Source organism: Apium graveolens, chromosome 11 (assembly GCF_009905375.1).
Source record: "Apium graveolens cultivar Ventura chromosome 11, ASM990537v1, whole genome shotgun sequence".
NCBI classification, from domain to species: domain Eukaryota; kingdom Viridiplantae; phylum Streptophyta; class Magnoliopsida; order Apiales; family Apiaceae; genus Apium; species Apium graveolens.
Genome location: NC_133657.1, coordinates 91,103,319 through 91,124,356, shown reverse-complemented (window position 1 = coordinate 91,124,356; position 21,038 = coordinate 91,103,319). Strand labels below are relative to the sequence as shown.

Below are 21,038 nucleotides of genomic sequence, written 5' to 3'. Positions count from 1 at the left end.
TCAGCGAAAGGTATATTGATGTGAAGTTTCTTGAACACCTCCAGAAACTTCCCGAACTGTCTATCCAGCTTTTGTTGCTGCAATCTTTTAGGAAAAAGTGGTGGAGGATAGAGCTGTTTCTCCCCTGTATTAGCCTCAGGCAGAGTGTGTTCAACAGTAGTCTTCCTTGGTTCCGCCGCTTTCTCCTTTTGCTTAGATTCTTCATCTCTGATTTCAGCTTCTCCTTCTTTTACCTTTTCAGCATCAGCAACTTTTCCAGACCTTAAGGTAATAGCTTTGACTTGCTCTTTAGCTTCCTTCCTGCCTGGTACTTCCGTCTCACTGGGAAGAGTGCCAGGTTGACTATTGAGCACTGCATTGGCTAATTGACCGATTTGATTTTCCAAGGTCTTGATAGAAACCGCCTGACTCTTGCATAACAGCTTAAGTTCCTCAAAATCAGCACTAGTAGGTACAGCTGTACTTCCCTGTTGAGGATATGATTGCCTGGTAGCATACTGCTGTGGTTGCTGGAATCCAGGTGGGTTAAACTGTTTACTCATTCCTTGCTGATATGGTGGCTGAATAGCATTCTGATTATTCCCCTAGCTGAAATTTAGATGATTTCTGTTATTAGGATGATAGGTCGCTGGCACAGGCTGCTGTTATCGCTGATAATTATTCACATACTGAACAGATTCGTTGACAAGAGAACACTGATCCGTAGCATGAGAACCTGCACAAAGCTCGCGAACCATAGCTATTTGATTAACTCCATATGTAGCCAAAGAATCAACCTTCATTGATAGCGCTTGGAGCTGGGCTGCAATAGCGGTGGCTGCATCAACTTCTAGAATACCTGCTACCTTACCTGACGTCATCCTCTGAGTTGGGTTTTGATGCTCATTTGCAGCCATAGTCTCTATAAGATTATACGCCTCAGTATAGCTTTTAGCCCATAGGGCGCCTCCAGCTGCTACATCGAGCATGGGCTGAGATTGGGCCCCCAAACCATTATAGAAACCAGTGATCACCATCCAATCAGGCATTCCATGATGTGGACATTTTCTCAACATTTCCTTGTAGCGTTCCCAAGCCTCGCACATAGATTCAGTAGGTTGCTGCGCAAACTGAGTAAGAGCACTCCTCATAGCAGCAGTCTTTGCCATCGGATAAAACTTCACCAGAAACTTTTGTGCAAGATCTTGCCACGTAGTGATGGACCCAACTGGTTCAGAATGTAACCAGTCTTTGGCCTTGTCCCTCAGTGAGAATGGAAAAAGCCTCAACTTGATAGCCTCATCAGTCACGCCATTATACTTAAAAGTGCTGCAGATCTCGACAAAATTCCTTATGTGCATGTTAGGGTCTTCAGTTGCCGCTCCTCCAAAAGAAACAGAATTCTGCACCATCTGAATAGTGCCCGGCTTGATTTCAAAGGTGTTAGCTTGAATAGCCGGATGAAGAATGCTTGACTGAATGTCATCAATTTTTGGCCGAGAAAAATCCATAAGAGCTGGATCAGCTTGAACAATACGATCACCCATGTTTACTGGTTCTTTCCGCTCAGTTCCTAAATCCGAATCTTCAAAATCTAACTTCTCCGGAATATCAAGAACTTCGTCTGTCTCCTCAGCTGTATCTAAAGTCCTCTTGCGAGTACAAAACGAGTTTGCATAAACGCTTGCTAAAGTACCTGAAACACAACCGGAAACAATAAGTAACTATTACGTCCTAATCACTGAGTCCTAATGACCAATGATGGTAAGTACATAAACTAAACAAATACGCCGAGTCCCCGGCAGCGGCACCAAAAACTTGTTAGGGCGAAAACACGCGCTAATATTCACGCAAGTATACGCGTTCGCAAGTAATATAGAATAATTTCTAGTTCGTTTCCACAAAGACTCAAACTAATTATTGTCTAATTAAACTCACTCACCAATGTATGATTACTTCTCAATGTTAAGACACTAACACTTAGAATTATTAACTAAATATTATCTATAATTAACTAATTAATTAATCACTTAATTAACACTTCAAATTATCAATAATAAAACACTCATGAGATCACAACTTCATTACTACTTCCTTCAATAGTCATTGTTATTACCTTTAGTATGTGACAGTGATGATATTAATCGAATAACACAAAACTGATAAAAGCCAACTTTCATTGTACTAATACCATTCTACCAAACATCCACAATCAAGATAGAAGTTGAATAGTCATCAATTATGTTGAGTTCCTATATGCCTACAGAAATTGACAACACAACGATTTAAGCACAAGTTATTCCTTTTGATTACATAGGGCAAATAAAACTGTTAGAGTTACCCACTAATCATGCACAACGTACATGAACCTATGCTAGAATGGCAAGTTCTAAATCTCAAGATCCACCGTCACTTCACAAGAGATTAACACCCTATCTTATATGTTCGCGACGCACATAAGACGAATACGCACAACCAATACTAGATATCATACAATCATCACACACTAAAGTATTAAACAATTACTAAAGAATTCCATAATAAATCCGTTGCAACCCCATGATCACGATTAGCCCATAATAGCACTTATCGTCATCATGGGTTCATATGAAATCATGATAAACAAACACAAGAAAATATAACTAAACTAGTTATATTAAATCAGAGTACGTCACAAGAGTAAATAGGTTCAAAGTAAGAAAACTAGCATCCAACGTTACAACGAAACAAGAATCACAAGAAAATATGCTTCCTCTTCGTTGCGGTGTGCTAAATCGGTCTTCTTCTTTATCTCCTTCGCTCCTTGCGTAATACTACTATCTTCTCTCTTAAAAATGTCTCAAATCTACTTATATAATAGTCCCATAAAACTCAGATTACATAGAAGTGGAAGCCAAACAGAATTAAAAGTCCTAAAATAAACTGCCTCTTTTCCCGACCCTGCGCGGCCGCTCAGCATAGCTGAGCGGGCGCTCAGCTTGCTGCGCGGCCGCTCAGCATTGCTGAGCGGGCTCTCAGACCTCTACTGGAAAAAATCCTGAGTTGCTCCGTTTCTTCGCCGTAATCTGTCCATTTCTTTCCTCTCGCAATGGTGAACACATGCCAAGGCTTATTCTTGATGATTCCTCCCCCGAAATGCAACTAATACCCTAAAATGCATAAACACTAGAAAAACGCATCAAATACACAAAATACTTGATTTCAAGACACCAATTTAAGCCATTTTAAGACGCTCTAAGTGGTATAAAATGCCACTTATCAAGAAGTTGTATGCCAAGTTTTTGAAGTGCGAATTTTGGTTGAAAGAGGTACAGTTCTTAGGGCACGTGGTAAGTAGTGAAGGAAACTAGTCGATCCTGCCAAAATAGAGGTAGTATCTAATTGGGAAAGAGCGAATACCCCAACCGAGGTTAGGAGTTACGTGGGCCTGACGGGGTATTATCGGAGATTTGTGCAAGATTTTGCCAAGATAGCCGGCCCATTGACCAGAATTACCCGTAAGACGTAAAAATTTGTGTGAACGGAATAATATGAAGAGATTTTTCAAGAATTGACAAAGAGGTCGGTGTCAGCACTAGTGCTCGCGCTCCCTAATAAAAAGGGAGAGTTTGTGATTTACAATGATGCATCGCATAAGGGATAAGGGTGTCTGCTCATGCAGCACGGGAAATTAATTGTGTATGACTCTCGGCAACTGAAGGGATACGAGATAAGATACCCTTCTAATGGCTTAGAGCTAGCGGCGATAGTATTTGCCTTGAAAATTTGGAGGCACTGCCTGTATGGAGAAAAGTGCGAGATTTACACAGACCATAAGAGCATTAACTACATTTTTACTCAGAAAGAATTAAACATGACACAAAGGAGATGGCTATATTTAATAAAGAATTATGATTGTAAAATATTGTATCACCTGGGTAAAGCCAATGTGGTGGCCGATGACCTTAGTAGGACAGAAATACTTAAGACAATAATGACCTTTGAGGAATTAGTCAAGGAGTTCGAAAAGATGGAGATCGAAATTAGAATAACCGGTAAAGGATGTGAATAATTATTTGAGATCAGGTTACTACCGAAATTGGCTAAAAAGATACGAATGTGCTAGGAGAAGAAGATGAGTGAGGAATGAGAATTATTGACAGGAGAAGAGGTCAAGTGTGAGAAATATGCGAGAGGGACCATGAGATATGCATCCCGAATTTGGATTCCAAATGTTCAGGAACTATAGGATGAACTGTTGCACGAAGGACACAACTCCAGATATTCAATCCACCCATGAAGTACAAAGATGTACTATGACCTAAAGGAATATTTTTGATGGACTAACATGAAAAGAGACCTAGCAGAATGGTCAGCAAGTGCTTGACTTGTCAGAGAGTGAAAGCCGGACATCAGCGACTGAGTGGACTATTACATCCCCTGGATATTCCAGAATGGAAATAAGAGCATATAGCCATGGATTTTGTGATAGGCCTGTCTAGGACTAAAACGAATCACGATGCCATATGGGTCATTATTGTTTGCAGAAATGTGTTACAATACTTATTGTTACATAAGCTACACTCTCGATGGATGTGAAATTGTCATCCGTCGGGACTATAAAGTTCATCCGTTGGGACTATATTAGAACATCCGTCGAGAGCTACAATAACACTAAGTTAAATCTACTAAGGTATTTTATTTAACTTATCATCAAGTTCATAACATATTCCTAACAATCTCCTCCAATTTATGTCTACTGGAATTGTAGCCATAAATTAAGAGAAACTTGATGATAACAAAACACCCTCAATGAACAGATTGATAAAGGTAGATAAGACTAGTAAGTGCTACAGTTTATTTGAAAATTGAACAAAGTAAAGTATACAAAGAGCCCGTAAGGCTCAAGGTGCTCCTCTAGGCTGAGTAGATGTTTTATATTTCCTTGATTATCTTAATTTCTTCCCAAGCTTTCAGTTGTTTTCTTCTATTTGATTTTGGAGTTTTCTGTGAAGTTCAAATTCTTCAACATTTGATAGATCCAGCTTTCCTTGCATTTGCAGTAGAGTCTCATTGCTTGAGATGATCAATTGGTCATCCAATCTGAAAAATCTTTCAACACCTTTGTCGTCCATGAATTCCATCAGCTAGTAAGGCCTCAAGTGCATTGTATTTCCTGTGAAGGAAATGGATAGAGTTCTTGGAAGTGCACTTGAAGCTTTTCTGCTCCTTAGTTCTTCTATCTTCTTTGGAACCAATTTCTTGGCTGTGACATTGAATCCAAAATTTTTCTTGAACGATGAGAAGATCTTTATCAAAACAGAACAACTTTCTTGAAGAATTCTGTGAAGGGGCCATGTAAACTCTTTCCCACCTTTGTACTTGAACACCAGTCTTTCAGGGAGATTCCTGTGAGTATCAATTGCTCTCACTTCTTCTAGCTCAATCATGTAGAGATTGATATCTGAAAATTCCTTGATATCATAGATGTATAGAAGATCTCCCTTGTTGACAGTTGGTTGAGCTTTGGTTAAGGTTTAGGTTTTGAGTTTCACTGGCTTGATCTTTTTGATTGCTCTTGTCTATTTCTTCTTTAGCTTGCTGAAGATTGGTAGATTAAGCTCAGGAATAGGCAAACTTGCCCAGTCTATTGGCTCATCCTTGGGAACTATGGGCTCACCATGTAAAATCTTTGCAGGATCCACCTTAAATTCCTCATGCACCACTGAGGGCTTGGATGTTTGAGTTGTAGATGTAGACTAGTTGGGAATGTAATTTTCCATCTCATCATCATTGAAATCCAATCTTCTTTTGGAATGAAGTTTGTATCTGAACTTCCTTTTCTGTTGAGATTCCTTGTGTATTTTCTGATCCTGATCTTCAGCTACTACTGGTTGTTTCTCAGAAATCTCAGTTACAGTTTTCACAGCTTGAAGCTTGGCTACTATAGCAGCTTGCTCTTTCTTCTGTTTGAGCTTTTTAGCCTCTAAAGCAACTTGCTTCTTTTCTTGCTTGATTCTTTGTTTTTCTTCCTATTTAGCTTCTGCAATCTGAGGGTGTCCATCCACCACACATATTTATTTCCTTAGATTTTGGCAATTCTTTTCTTTTGTATTGAGTCAGTTGGATCTTTGAAGAATGCAATGGACCTTGCCAATAACTTCTTTTCATCTGGATTTGGAGTCTCAAACATAAGATCCAAGGGATTTTTTTCAGACAACTTTGGATAATTTCTTTTGGGCATCAAAACCATGTTGGCTTTTGGAGACTTTATGCATGAAAGTTGGCCCTTTTCCAAGCTACCTAGACTCAATTTATTCACAGAAATTTGCTTGACTTGAGAGAAGTGATGAAAGGTCTTGTTTGGTTTCTCAATGGGACCAAATTTCTTCTGAATTGCTTCATCAATATTCTTCCATTTATCATCTAATTCATTTTCAGTTGCTGCAACATTAAGCTTTGTGAAATTTGACTTTGAATTCAACTTAGCAGCTGCTATTTGGATCAGATCAATGTTTTCCAAGACTGGTGGCTTAGGAAAACTAATTTCTGGAACAATTACTTGACTAACTTGTATGTTTAGCACATTCTCCCCCTCACTTGTTGGCTCATCTTGGCTAACTTGATCAATTGAGTATTTCTACCCCTTTTTGTTAGCATCAAGTTGAGTAGAGGTAGAAGCCTGTACAACAACTAGCTTTTGAAACAACTGAGTTTATTGAGCTTGATGTAAATGAATTGCAGTAATGGAAGCTTCTAATGCTTTTAGTCTTGTATCCAGGGAGTCTACCTTCATGGTTAAATCAGTATTTTAATTGAGCTGTCTCTGTATGTCAAGCATGGTTGTGTTGGGAAACTTGGAATCCAATATGTCAGAAACAGCCTGCTTGACTTGATCTATTTTAGTTTTAATGGCAGTGACATCCTGATTATGTTGAAGAGACTGGAATTTGTGCAGTTGGAGAGAGTTGAGATGTGCTTGTAGAAGTTTCTTGGTGTTAGCATTGGTGGTGGCTTGAAGAGCTGTCTGTGTTTGTTCAATTATGTAGAAGAGGGTAGACTTGAAGTGCTGCTCATCATATTCCTTGAAAAACACCCAATATGGAGTGTTTAAACTGGAGCTAGGTCATGCTTCTCACCCTATGTCCATAAACTCTTATTCATCACCATCTTCATCCCCAAAAAGATCTTCAGAACCACCATTTTCATAGTCAACATCATCACTAGCTGGGGCTGGCATGGCTGTGATGGCATCTTTAGCCCTCTGCATTGAAGCTGTAGTATGCACCAAGTTTAGTAGCTTCTCAGCCTCCTCATTGCCCTGTCCAGCCAAAATTTGATATGCTGTAACAGGATGAGTAAATGTCTCAGCATCCAAATAGATAGAATCAATTACAGCTTGATATTCTTGCTGAAATAGTTTCTCTTTATCTGCATCACTGACATTCATTGACTCATTAGCAATGGATTCCATCCTTATCTCTCATGTACCCGCTTTTCTCTCATTCTCTCTCTCTCTCTCTCTCTCTCTCTCTCTCTCTCTCTCTCTCTCTCTCTCTCTCTCTCTCTTTTTGCATCAAGGGCTCCCCTTGGCTCACCACCCTCACACCTTCACCTTCACCTACTAAAGTGAAACTCCCCTCACTCACTTTTGCCAGGCTGGAAGAAATAGCCTGCACAATTTCTCTATTTTCCTCTCCTTTTTCCTGAGAGCAACTCAACCACTCACTCTGTTCACTCCCTTCCCTCAATCCTAGGAGTGATTGTACAACTACTAACTCATCTACACTTGTAACAATTGTTGAGAAATCAGCTTGTGTAGTGAGTACCGACGGATGAGAAACATCCATCGGGGTAGTAGTTAGAATAGCCGACGGATGACTGTTGTTAGGGACATCCGTCTAGGATACAATCACTGGCCGACGGATGAACAATATCCACCGGAATAGAAGAAATGATAGAGTTTGGAGTTGAAACTATTGTGGACTCTGTGCAGATTGATGATAATTTACGCACAAATGTCTCGACGGTTCCTGAAAGAATTGGCAAGTGAGCCAACAAATCATCTAAAAGATGATGCTCACTTTCACTGAATTTTGGCTTCTCCAACAAAGTTAAGAAAGGAGAATCAGAAATTGATGTGTGAATCATATCCACATCCAGAGAATTGGTGGGAGAGTTTTGTGTGTTTGGTGCTTCTATTGTTAAAGATTTTGACTCTGACTCTACATTTATTGGAGTCACATCAAACTGAATTTGAGAAGAGGCAGTGACTGAGTCTTTAGCTGCAGTTTGCATTGTGTGTGATCCCTGTGCATCCCCAAGTTTTCTAAATTTCTTCTTTCTTGTATATGTTTGGGGTGAATCTGTTTCCCTAACCTTTTGGCCTGTGCTCCTGGTTGGAAGCTTGTTTCAATAGTAACATCCCTTTGGGAGGATGAAACTAGAGATGTGCTAATTTCCTTATTAAGCACCACAGTTTGTTGGGAAATTGTGGTGTGGCTAAGTTTGGGTACACTCTCCTCTCCATCCTTATTCTTAGGGTTTCTTTTATGTTCACCCTGTCCCTCACCTATCTTACCACCCTTCACACTCCCCTATTTGGTTTTGGTGGATTTTGAAACTGGCATCTCTTGAGAGACACCAGAGTGTGGTTTCCTTGATTTGGATTTAGAAGTTTTAGATTTTGTGGCTTGGGTAGGCATCTGTTGGGTCATTGACACAGATGCTATAGCAACACTCAATGGTAAAGAAATTTGAGAGGTAGAGATAGTAGAGACAGAAGTATTTATCTCACTTACCTGAGGGCCATCCATGACAGGAAAATAAATAAGGGGAACTTGCTTGTGATGATCAGCCCTGTTTAAATCTGCAATTACTCTTCTTTCTTGAACCCAACAATTCAGTTTGTTGGTTGGGTTCTAAATCACAAGATCCTCACAAATATGGTTAGAAATAATCATAAGGAATCTAGCATAATAAACATTCCTAGATCTCTTTTTCATCTCCCCTAACTTGTAGCCTAACTCAAACATGACAGCATCACTAAAATTATAGTAATTATCAGTAACTAGCTTGTAGAGCATGTTCAGCATAGCAGTGTTAATATAATCAAAGTTACTTATTTTACCAGAAAATACTTTGGTAACTATATCACACAGAAAACTCCACTCTTTTCTAAGACATAGCCTTTTAATCTCACTTAACTTAGTGGTGGGAAGAGCATAGCCAATAGTATTGAGCAAGTTAACTAAATCAGCATCTGTGTGTAGTTTAGTAGTAGTGTTATCAGGAATTTTAAAGCATGCTTGAATAGTATCACTGTTAATGCAAAATTCCTTACTTTTAATGGTGAGAGTTATTGTTTTGTTAGTTTCTTGATACACAGTAGTAGCCCACATCTCCTCCACAACTTCACAGTAGATTGTGGGTGATTCTAGCATGGCATAACTAAGCTTGCAACCCTTCACAAAATCCATCATTTTGTGATAATCCTCAGAGGCTGGAATGTCTTTGTTCACAAGAGCTACGAAATTGTTCTTCTCATAAATGAATCCTGACTGAGCATGATCTTGACTACTGGTGCCATTGTTAAAGCAAGGAAATTTACAGAGAGAAAGAGAATTTTGCTTTGAGGAAGAAGAGAGCAGTTAATTGCAATAGAGAAAGATAAAATCTAAAATAAACTTGAAGTAAGCCTTTTATGTATTCTCAGATGAAATGGGATAATAATTAAAGGTAAAAATTAAAGACCCAATGAGAATTGCCCATAATAGCCGTTTAAAAAACTGTCAAAATTCTGTCAATTATCCGTCGTGATATACTTACAGACTGTAAGTATATCCGATGGATAATGTTCAGAACTTTAACGGCTAAGATGTAGACAATTCGACAGATGAGAATAAAGCAATTATCCTTTGGGTATAAAATAATCCAGAAAAGTATTTGATTTTTACCAGGCTTTTCTATTTCGATGGATGATCAAATTCGATGGATAATGAACATCCGTCGAGATGTAAATTTTGACTTAGCCAAAATTTTATCTAAAATAGAATAATTAATTAAGTTTCTGGCTGCATTATAACTTGCAAATTTATCAGAAATGATTTAAGAATAGTTAAGCATACCTAACTGACTTACCAACCTAGTAAAGGTGGATTCATCAAGTGGCTTGGTAAAGATATCTGCAAGTTGCTTCTCACTTGGAACAAAATGAAGTTCCACAGTACCATTCATCACATGTTCCCTAATGAAGTGGTACTTGATATCTACGTGCTTTGTTCTTAAATGCTGTACTGGATTTTCAATGATGGAAATTACACTTGTGTTATCACAGAAGATAGGAATTTTGTCCACTTGCAGACCATAGTAAAACAATTGGTTTTTCATCCATAGAATCTGTGTACAGTAACTGCCAGTAGCAATATTTTAAGCTTCAGCTGTAGAAGTAGAAACTGAATTTTGCTTTTTACTGAACCAGGATACTAGATTGTTTTCTAGAAATTGACAGGTTCCCGTAGTGCTTTTTCTATCAATCTTGCACCCTGCATAGTCTGCATCTGAATAACCAGTTAGATTAAAACCAGAATCTCTAGGGTACCAAATGCCAAGTTTTGGTGTTCCCTTGAGATATCAGAAAATTCTCTCTATAGCTATTAAATGAGCCTCTCTAGGATCAGACTGAAATATGGCACAAAGACAAGTAGCTAACATTATATCTGGCCTACTAGCTGTTAAGTACAGAAGTGAGCCAACCATGCCTCTATATCTTGAAATATCCACAGACTTTTCAGTAGTGTTTAATTCAAGTTTAGTTGCAGTGGCCATGGGAGTTTTTGTAGATGTGCAATCCATTATATGAAACTTCTTTAAAAGAACATGAATATATTTGGTTTGACTAATGAATATTTCATCAATAACTTGCTTAACTTGTAAACCAAGAAAGTAAGTTAGTTCTCCCATCATGCTCATTTCATACTTACTTTGCATCAATTTGGCAAACTTTTTGCAAAATTTTTTATCTATAGAGCCAAATATAATATCATCTACATAAATTTGAACAAGTATACTAGAGCCATTAACATTTCTAAAGAATAAGGTTTTGTCAACAGTACCTCTCGTGAAGTGATTTTCTAAGAGAAACTTTGACAAAGTATCATACCAGGCTCTAGGTGCTTGCTTCAATCCATAAAGTGCTTTCAAAATATAGTAGACATTTTCTGGAAAATTTGAATCTTCAAACCCAGGAGGTTGGCTGACATAGACTTCCTCCTCCAAATCTCCATTCAGAAAGGCACTTTTGACATCCATTTGATAGACCTTGAAATTGGCATGGGCTGCATAGGCTAAGAAAATTCTGATGGCTTCAAGCCTTGCAACATGAGCAAAAGTTTCATCAAAATCTATTTCTTCTTGTTGACAGTAGCCCTTAGCAACCAATCTAGCTTTGTTCCCGATAACAATGCCATTTTCGTCCATCTTATTTCTGAATACCCACTTTGTGTCAATTGGATTCTTTCCTTTAGGATTGTGTACCAGCTTCCATACCTTTTTCCTTTCAAATTGATTTAGCTCCTCCTGCATAGCTACAACCCAATCAGGATCAAATAGAGCTTTTCAACCTTCTTTGGTTCTTCCTTTGAAAGAAAGCTTCTATATGGACATTCTTCTTGAGTTTCTTTTCTTGTTTAAACTCTAGAGGATGCATCACCAATTATGAGCTCAAAAGGGTGATCTCTAGTCCATTTTCTCTGTTGTGGTAGATTAGCTCTTGATGAAGAGGCCTCCTCATTGTCTTGATGTGTGACTGTTAGATATATTTGATAATGTCATGGCTAATATGTTTTATGTTTAGATTTCAGATCTTATTTGAACAGAACAAATCAGTACTTAACTGATCAGTACTTATACTGGAAGTCAGAACTTAAGGGATATCAGTACTTATGTTATCAGGAGATAGATATCAGAACTTAAGTGCTGAAGGACGATCAGATAAGGACAGTAGCTGATTAAAGTTAAGAAGATCAAGATAAACATAAGAAGAGATATGCATGAAGAAGGAATTCCGTGAAGAATGGAATACTTGGAATAAAAGATATCTGATTGATATATTTTAGGAAGCAGAATTATATTCCATATCAATTAGCGATTATCTTGTAACTGTGTAGTATATAAACACAGACATAGGGTTTACACTATAAGCGTTATCATTATCGAGAATATTATTTATTATAACCCTAGCAGCTCTCGTGATATTTTGTTCATCACTGAGAGATAACAGTTCCAGATTGTAACAAAGTTTATTGTTTAAATAAAGTTTTTTTTCTGTTACATAAGTTCTTGAAGTTTGATTTGATTGTAATAAACACTGTATTCACCCCCTCTACAGTGAAAGTGTGACCTAACAAGTGGTATCAGAGCTATCTGTTAACACACATACAGTTAAAGATCCAAACACAATCATGTCTGACACAGAAACTCCAACTAAGCCTACCAAAACTGAGGAATCATCAAAGACATCAACTCAGAGTCGATATGAGACTATCAGAGTTCCCATATTGAGACCATCTGAATATCCCATATGGAAGGTAAGGATGACCATGTTTCTGGAAGCAACAGATCCAGAATACCTTGATAGAGTCAAGGAAGGGCCTCACAAACCTACCAAGCTCGCTGTTGTAGTTGCAGGTGAAGCAGCAATGACCGTACCAAAGGAAAAGAATGATTACACTGCTGAAGATATAGCATCTATTGCTAAGGATGCCAAGGTACGTCACTTATTGCATAGTGCCATTGATAATGTAATGTCAAACAGGGTAATCAACTGCAAGACTGCTAAGGAGATATGGGATGCACTGGAGACAAGGTGTCAAGGAACTGAAACAGTTAAGAAGAACAGGAAGACAATACTCACTCAAGAGTATGAACACTTTGACTCTAGGACTAATGAGTCATTGACTGATGTATATGATAGATTTGTCAAACTCTTGAATGACTTGTCATTAGTAAATAAGGAGTATGATCTTGAAGATACAAACCTCAAATTCCTGTTAGCTCTTCCTGAATGTTGGGATTTGAAGGCAACAACAATAAGAGACAACTACAATCTTGATGAAACAACTCTTGATGAAATCTATGGAATGCTCAAGACTCATGAACTTGAGATGGAACAAAGAAGCAAGAGGAAAGGAGGAAAGTCAAGGACAGTTGCTCTCAAGGTTGAAGAGGAATCCCCCAAACCACCTTCCTCAAAGAAAGATAAGGGTAAAGCTCTTATCATAAAATCTGATACTGAGTCATCAAGTTCTGAGAGTGATGATGACTCAGATTCTGAAAGCTTGCCTGAAACTGATGCTGATGAGGAGATGATGAAGCTGTGTGCTCTTATGGTGAAAGGAATCACAAAGATTGCATACAGGAAGTTCAGGAAGGGAAAGAAGTTTTCCAGGAAAGGCATAAGTTCTGATAAGAAGAATTTCAGAAGATCTGAAGGAAGAGGAGGAAAGTCCGACAGAGGAGATTACGCTAATGTTAAATGTTATAATTGTGGTGAGAAAGGCCACATATCTCCTGATTGCAAGAAGACCAAGAATGACAAAGGCAAAGCTCTTGTCACAAAGCAGAAAAGCTGGACAGACACCTCAGACTCTGAAAGTGAGGAGAACTATGCATTGATGGCAAATGCTGATAAATCAAGTTCTGAGAGCAGTTCTGAAGCTGCTGAAACAAAGGTACCTCAGACTACTTATGCTTTTCATACTGATGATATTAATGAGTTGAGAAGATATCTTAAAACCATGTTTGTTAGTTATAGAGATCAAACTTTAACATGTGAAAGATTAACTTCTGAAAATCTTGCTTTTAGGAAAAGAAATGATTTCTTAGAAAAAGAGTTAGTCATGTTTTATCAAACTCAGCAGGATAGAGATGATGCTTTTTATGTTAGGGATGAAGTGCTAAAAATGAATGAATCTCTAAAAACTGAGTTAGAAAAGGAGAGAGAGATTATCAGAACTTGGACTAACTCTGGCAAAACAACTCAAAATTTGCTAAGCAGTGGAAACTGGAAAGAGGGCTTAGGCTATGGAGAAAATAAAAAAGGAACTGTAGAAATTAAGCCTGTTGATAAGCAAAAGCCGAAGTTAAAACCTGTTAAGTTTGTAACTGAAAAATCCGAAAATGAGAAATCAGAAGTTAAAAAGGAATTAGCTTCTGACAAACTAAAACAGGAAAAGACAGCTGAAGTTAACATAGGCTTAATGACAAAGAAGCAGCTTAAGCATAAGCTGAAAGATGTTAAGAATGCAAACAAGGTAAAATCACCTAGGAAAAACAGGAATGGAAAGGAAGGTGTGAATAAAAGCAATAACTATAAATCTGTTCCTGATGCTCCTAGGAAAGCATGTCATAACTGTGGAAGTTCTAACCATCTGGCTTCTTTTTGCAGGAAGAATAAGAATATTAACTCCTTATCTACAAAGTCAGGAGTTAAGAGTCAGTCTGTTAGATACAAACCACAAAATCCTTGTTTTCATTGTGGTAGTTTATGGCATTCCATTTATACTTGTAAGGAATATCATAGTTTGTACTATGATTATTATCAAATAAAACCTTCTTTAAAGAAAGTTTCTGTTGTTCCTTCTAGTATAAGTTCTGATAAGAAAACTGTTAACATAAAATCTGATGTTAAATCCGCTGCAAATGTTAACAAACCTAAAAAGGCCAAAGGATCCAAGCAAGTCTGGGTCCTTAAAACTAATAATTAGTGGTCTTTTTGATTGCAGGGCAACAGGAAAAATATTTTAGTTCTGGACAGTGGATGTTCAGGACATATGACTGGAAATAAGGCCCTGCTATCAGACTTTGTGGAGAAAGCTGGCCCAAGTGTTTCTTATGGAGATGGCAACATTGGAAAAACTTTGGGATATGGCAATATCAATCTTGGGAATGTCATTATTAAAGATGTAGCTCTGGTCTCAGGACTTAAACACAACTTACTGAGTATAAGTCAAATCTGTGACAGAGGTTATCATGTTGATTTCTTTGCAGAACATTGTGAAATAGTTAGTAAATCTAAAGGAAAAATTGTTCTGAAGGGATTCAGGCGTGGTAACATTTATGAAGCTAAGCTTTCAACAAGTTCTGATGGTTCTGCAATCTGTTTAGTGAGTAGAGCCTCAACTGAAGAAAGCTGGAATTGGCACAAGAAACTCTCTCATTTAAACTTCAACAAGATAAATGAACTGATCAAGAAAGATCTTGTGAGAGGACTGCCAAAATCAGTGTTTGTTCCTGATGGTCTTTGTGACTCATGTCAGAAGGCTAAACAAAGAAAATCTTCGTTCAAGAGCAAGACTGAATCATCAATTCTTGAGCCTTATTATCTACTTCATGTTGATCTATTTGGTCCAGTGAATGTCATGTCTATTGCAAAGAAGAAATATGCGTTGGTCATAGTAGATGAGTTCACCAGATACACATGGGTGTATTTCTTGCACACAAAAAGTGAAACTGCATCTATCCTGATTGATCATGTCAAACATCTGGATAAATTGATCAAAGATTCTGTGAAAATTTTGAGGAGTGATAATGGCACTGAATTCAAGAATTTGATAATGGAAGAGTTCTGCAAAAATCATGGAATAAAGCAGGAATTTTCTGCTCCTGGAACTCCACAGCAAAATGGAGTTGTTGAAAGGAAGAATAGAACTCTAATTGAAGCTGCACGAACAATGCTTGAAGAAGCAAAGCTTCCAACCTATTTCTGGGCTGAAGCTGTGCAGACTGCTTGTTTTACTCAAAATGCAACACTCATTAACAAGCATGGAAAAACACCATATGAGATGGTGAAAAACAAAAAGCCAAATCTCAAATACTTTCATGTATTTGGATGTAAGTGTTTTGTTCTCAAGACTCATCCTGAACAGCTATCCAAGTTTGATCTAAAAGCTGATGAGGGAATCTTTGTAGGATATCCACTTTCTACAAAAGCCTTCAGAGTCTATAATTTGAGAACAAAAGTGGTCATGGAATCTATCAATGTCTCTTTTGATGACAAGAAGATCACTGGACTTGAAGATTGCATTGATCATGATAAGCTGAGATTTGAAAATGAAGATTCATATTCTGATACCTCAAGTCCTGACAGTCTAAGTCCTGATACTGTAAATTCTGATGGATTAAACTCTGATGTTATTGAAACTGTGGTGACTACGTCAAAGGAAGATGCACCAATGCAGGGGGAGCATACTCAAGATATTATCACATCTCAAGAAGCATCAGAACATACATCTGGCTCTTCAAATTCTGATTCGTCAAGTTCTGATAAGCCAAGTACTGACAGTGCTGAAAATCTAAATACTGAAGGATCCAACTCAGAGAGCATAGTTTCAGGGGGAGCATCAGAAAATGAAACCGAAGACAGCATGAATCATGGGGGAGCATCCAGTTCTAGAGAAAATCTTCCATCTGCAAGGAAGTGGACAAAATCACATACACCTGATTTAATAATTGGAAATCCTGAGGCAGGTGTCAGAACTAGAACAGGTACTTCGAATGAATGTCTTTACAATTCTTTTCTCTCTCAGTCTGAGCCAAAGAAAGTGGAAGAAGCTCTTCAAGATGCTGATTGGGTGCAAGCAATGCAGGAAGAGTTGAATGAATTTGAAAGAAACAAAGTCTGGACCTTAGTGCCAAGACCCAAGAATAGATCGGTTGTTGGTACAAAGTGGGTATTCAGAAACAAAACTGACAGTGATGGCATAATTGTAAGGAACAAGGCAAGGCTGGTTGCAAAAGGATATTCTCAACAGGAGGGAATTGACTATGATGAAACATTTGCTCCAGTTGCTAGGTTAGAAGCCATAAGGATATTCATGGCTTATGCTGCTCACAAAAAGTTTACTGTCTTTCAAATGGATGTGAAAAGTGCTTTTCTCAATGGAGAATTGGAAGAGGAAGTATATGTTGAACAACCTCCAGGCTTTGTAGATTCCAAACATCCAGATTATGTCTACAGGCTTGATAAAGCACTTTATGGACTTAAGCAAGCTCCTAGAGCATGGTATGAGACTTTAGCTCAGTTTCTTCTGGAAAGTGGATTCAACAGAGGAACTATTGACAAAACATTGTTCTATCTCAACCATGGCAAGGACTTACTTTTGATCCAGATTTATGTTGATGATATTATTTTTGGGTCTCCAAATGACAAACTTTGCAAAAAGTTTGCCAACCTAATGCAGTCAAGATATCAGATGAGTATGATGGGAGAACTTAGTTATTTTCTGGGCCTTCAAGTCAAGCAGAGTGAAGAAGGAACTTTTATTTGTCAATCTAAGTACACCAGAAACTTGCTGAAAAAATTTGGAATGCAAGACTGTTCAAGTGCATCCACTCCCATGGCCACTGCAACAAAACTGGATAAGGATACTGGTAATTCAGTAGATATTACTGATTACAGAGGTTGCAAAATTGACAGGAAAAGCACAAGTGGTAGCTGCCAATTTCTTGGAGGCAGGTTGGTTTCTTGGTATAGCAAGAAACAAAAGTCAATTTCCACATCAACTACAGAAGCAGAGTATATTGCTGCAGGAAGCTGCTGTGCACAGATTCTCTGGATGAAGAATCAGTTACTAGATTATGGGTTAACGTATTTCAAAATCCCTATTTACTGTGATAATCAAAGTGCTATTGCTATGACAGGTAATCCAGTTCAACACTCTATGACAAAGCACATCAGCATCAGGTACCATTTCATCAGGGAACATGTGGATGAAGGTATAGTGGAATTGCATTTTGTTCCCACAGATCAACAAGTAGCAGATATCTTCACAAAACCACTGTGTGAAGCTACCTTTTCAAAATTGGTAAATGAACTTGGAATGATTTCAGGTTCTTTCTCTAAATCTGCTTAAACTTGTTCTATGTTATCAGACTTTATGATCAGTATTTACAAAATTAATCTCTTTGTATATTCTGTGCATTAATTGATAAATGTCTTTAAGTACTGACTGTTGTCTGATATATGTTTCTAAACTCTGATAAGTGATATGTCTGTTTCAGTAACTATTCAATCCTATGAGGATAACTGTGCTAGATACTGACCTACTAGTCTTCAATAAACAAATGATCCCATGAAAGAAGTAATTATTTCTGTGGAAATCTTATGACACAAGCAAATTCTGATAACTGAGCTTAGTTAAGTTTACTTTGTATATCTTATTACTAAGTCACAAATTAGAATAATGCTACTCATCTGTTTAAGTTCTGATTCTAGTAAAACTGCTGAATGTACTAAGTGCTGATAAACCTCACTTATCAAAAGAAGAAGAACAATAATCAAAGAATAATATCAGGTACTCCTTTGAGATCTAGAGTAAAAATGTGAAAGGGACGACCCAAGTGCATTGCTGGTATTAAGTAAATATGCATTAGAAAAGCAAAATATTTTCTTGGTGACTTTTCACACTCTATGATTACTGGAGAAATACTCTGATAATAGCATAAATTCTGATAAACAGTCGTGACTCACTTACACTGAGAAGCCTCTGTAAAATAGAATTTCAAAAGATGCATAAAATTAGCACAAAAACAGTAGAGGTGAACTCATGCATGAACTCATTTATCAGTAGGTTTCAGGATAACGACAGCTCTTTAGCAAAATTTTAATTATGACTTATTTCTAAGATGTACTGAAGTAGATCAGACTTTACTCTTTGTCTGTTATTTAGCTTAATGCACACACACATCACTCCATATGAATGATGAAATTTCTGTGGTGGTCTATGTTATTTTAGATCAACAGTCATTGTGTCACTTTTGCACAAATTCTGAGGACAAGTTCTAGTTACACGTTCTGATGATTAAGTTCTGACGTTCATAACTAAGAACTTGTATGAGTATTTACTAAGATAGATATTCCTTGTTCGAGTTAAGACATTATGTTCTGATGACTGTTAAGTTCTGGTATAGGTCTAAGTTCTGATTTTTCAGTCTAACCCTTTACTTGACTTATCTGTGAGTAAATTTTGGTAACAGTCTCAGCTCAATTTCGAAATGTTGAAGTGGAAGATTAATAGTCTATGGTTAAAACATAATGGCACTCGTCCTTGAACAGTTCACTCTTGTTACATGTGCACATTCTCTTTCCAATGACTGTTATTCTTTTTCAAAGACTGTTCCTCAAACATCTCAGAAGAAGAGGAGGATTACTTTGAGAGATGAATCAGATTCTGAGGATCAGATTCCCTCTTCAGAACCTATGATAGATGAAGCTGAGAAGGCAACTTCTCAGAAGGATTCTGCAATTGGGGGTTCTAGGCTTCTCAAGAGGCTTAGACGTATGACGGTTCCTGCAACTCCCAAGGAATCCAAATCAACAAGGAAGTACAAGAAACAGAGGGCACAGAGGCCAGTTTCAGATGATGAGGAGGAAGCAGCTAAGGAAGGGGATCAGGAATCTCTGATCTCACAAGACAAGGAATTTGCTCCAGTCACTTCTTCTCCATCAACTCCATCTCAGGAACCTGTATCTGACAAGGCTAATTCACCTTCTATATCTCTTGTTGATCCAGGCACAAGTGCTGAAATTGATATTCAGAACTTGGTTGTGCCTGAAATACTTTTCTTAGAAGCTCCAACAGCAAATAATCCTTCCACAACACCTGTTACTGATGCTGTTCAAACTCCTGAGTTATCACTAACACCTTCTCTGCATCAAGATGATGATCAGATTTTAGGTGAGCATCAGGATATGGCTGTTGATCAGAACTTAGTATCAGATCAGCAATTAGAGGATGTTGAAGCCTCCATTGCTACTCATACAGTTGTCTTATCAGAAGATACTGATTCTTTAAGTTCTGATGCTGCAAATGTTGGAGATACTGGTGAAGCTGCTACAACTGTAGATGCTGATGAAGCAGGTCCTTCAGGACATACTCCTCGACTGACTCTTCCTAAGTCTGAACTGCTAAAGGAGTTTGTTATCAGGGATGCACCAGTACCTTGGAGTGAAACTCCTGCAGGTCAGGAGTGGACTAAGGAATGGAACTCAGTTTCATGTGTTCCAAATGCTTTACATCTTGCTGAGCACTTGACTAAAGCTGATGAAATGTTACATTCTGATGATTTTAAAATCCAGCTTAGAGTCACTGCATTGAGTACTAAACATCTACAAGGTCTTCATTCCAACACTCATGCAGAGCTACACAAGATTCAGGAGAACTTTATTAAACAGGAACAAGTTTGGAAACTTGATAAGAAAAAGTTCTTCCAACCTACCATTGACAGGGTTGCTTATATTGAGAAAACTCAAGAGAAGCAACAAGCTCAGATTGATCAAATTCTGACAAATCAAGCTTCTCAGCAATCGCAACTTACTGAAATCCAGACCTCAGTGGAACTACTTATCTCTCTTTTATTACCTGCTGATGCCAAAAAGGGGGAGAAGGTAATTAAGTCCAAATGCAAAACCAACAAGTCACTGCAAGGAAAGGATGATGGAAAATATGACCAAGGAAACTCTGGAATGGGTAGTGGTCATAGTCAAGGTAGAAGGTTTACATCAAGACAAGCTAGTCACAGAACAAGTTCTGATACTGGGAAAAGAATAAGTTCTGCTGCTGGTAAAAGGATAAGTTCTGATGAACTTCTAGATCTTGATGAGGAAATGTCAAGACAGTTATTTCTTCAAGAAAATCCAGGGATGGACTTGGAAAGTTTAAAGGAAGAAGAAGCCAGACTTAAATCAGAGAAAGTCACATCTAAATCTGAAGCTTCTGGTAAAAAGTTACTTCCAAAACCTAAAGGCATTGTGATCAAAGAAAGGATACATACTGAAGAAACTTTGGCTAGATCACAACCACAGATAGATCCAAGATCCAAGGGTAAAGAAAAGGTTGGTGAACCTATCAAGCCTTATGTACCTCCTGATGAAGAAGAAATTACTGATGGAAAAGATAATCTTGCTCTGACTTCAAGAAAAGTTCTTAAAACAACCTCTGACATGGCTCAAGTTGTTCAGAGTCAAGAAATTGTAAGTTCTGATATTCAGAAGAAGCAAGTAACCTCTGACAGTGCTCAAG

At 37.9% G+C, this 21,038-nt stretch overlaps 1 non-coding gene across 1 annotated transcript; it reads left to right on the top strand.

The window, feature by feature from the left end:
• The first annotated feature begins 1,026 nt into the window (after positions 1 to 1,026).
• Positions 1,027 to 1,133, top strand: LOC141698737 (small nucleolar RNA R71). The gene has a single exon (XR_012565241.1). It is a non-coding gene; the product is annotated as a small nucleolar RNA R71 (small nucleolar RNA).
• Positions 1,134 to 21,038: the final 19,905 nt, after the last annotated feature.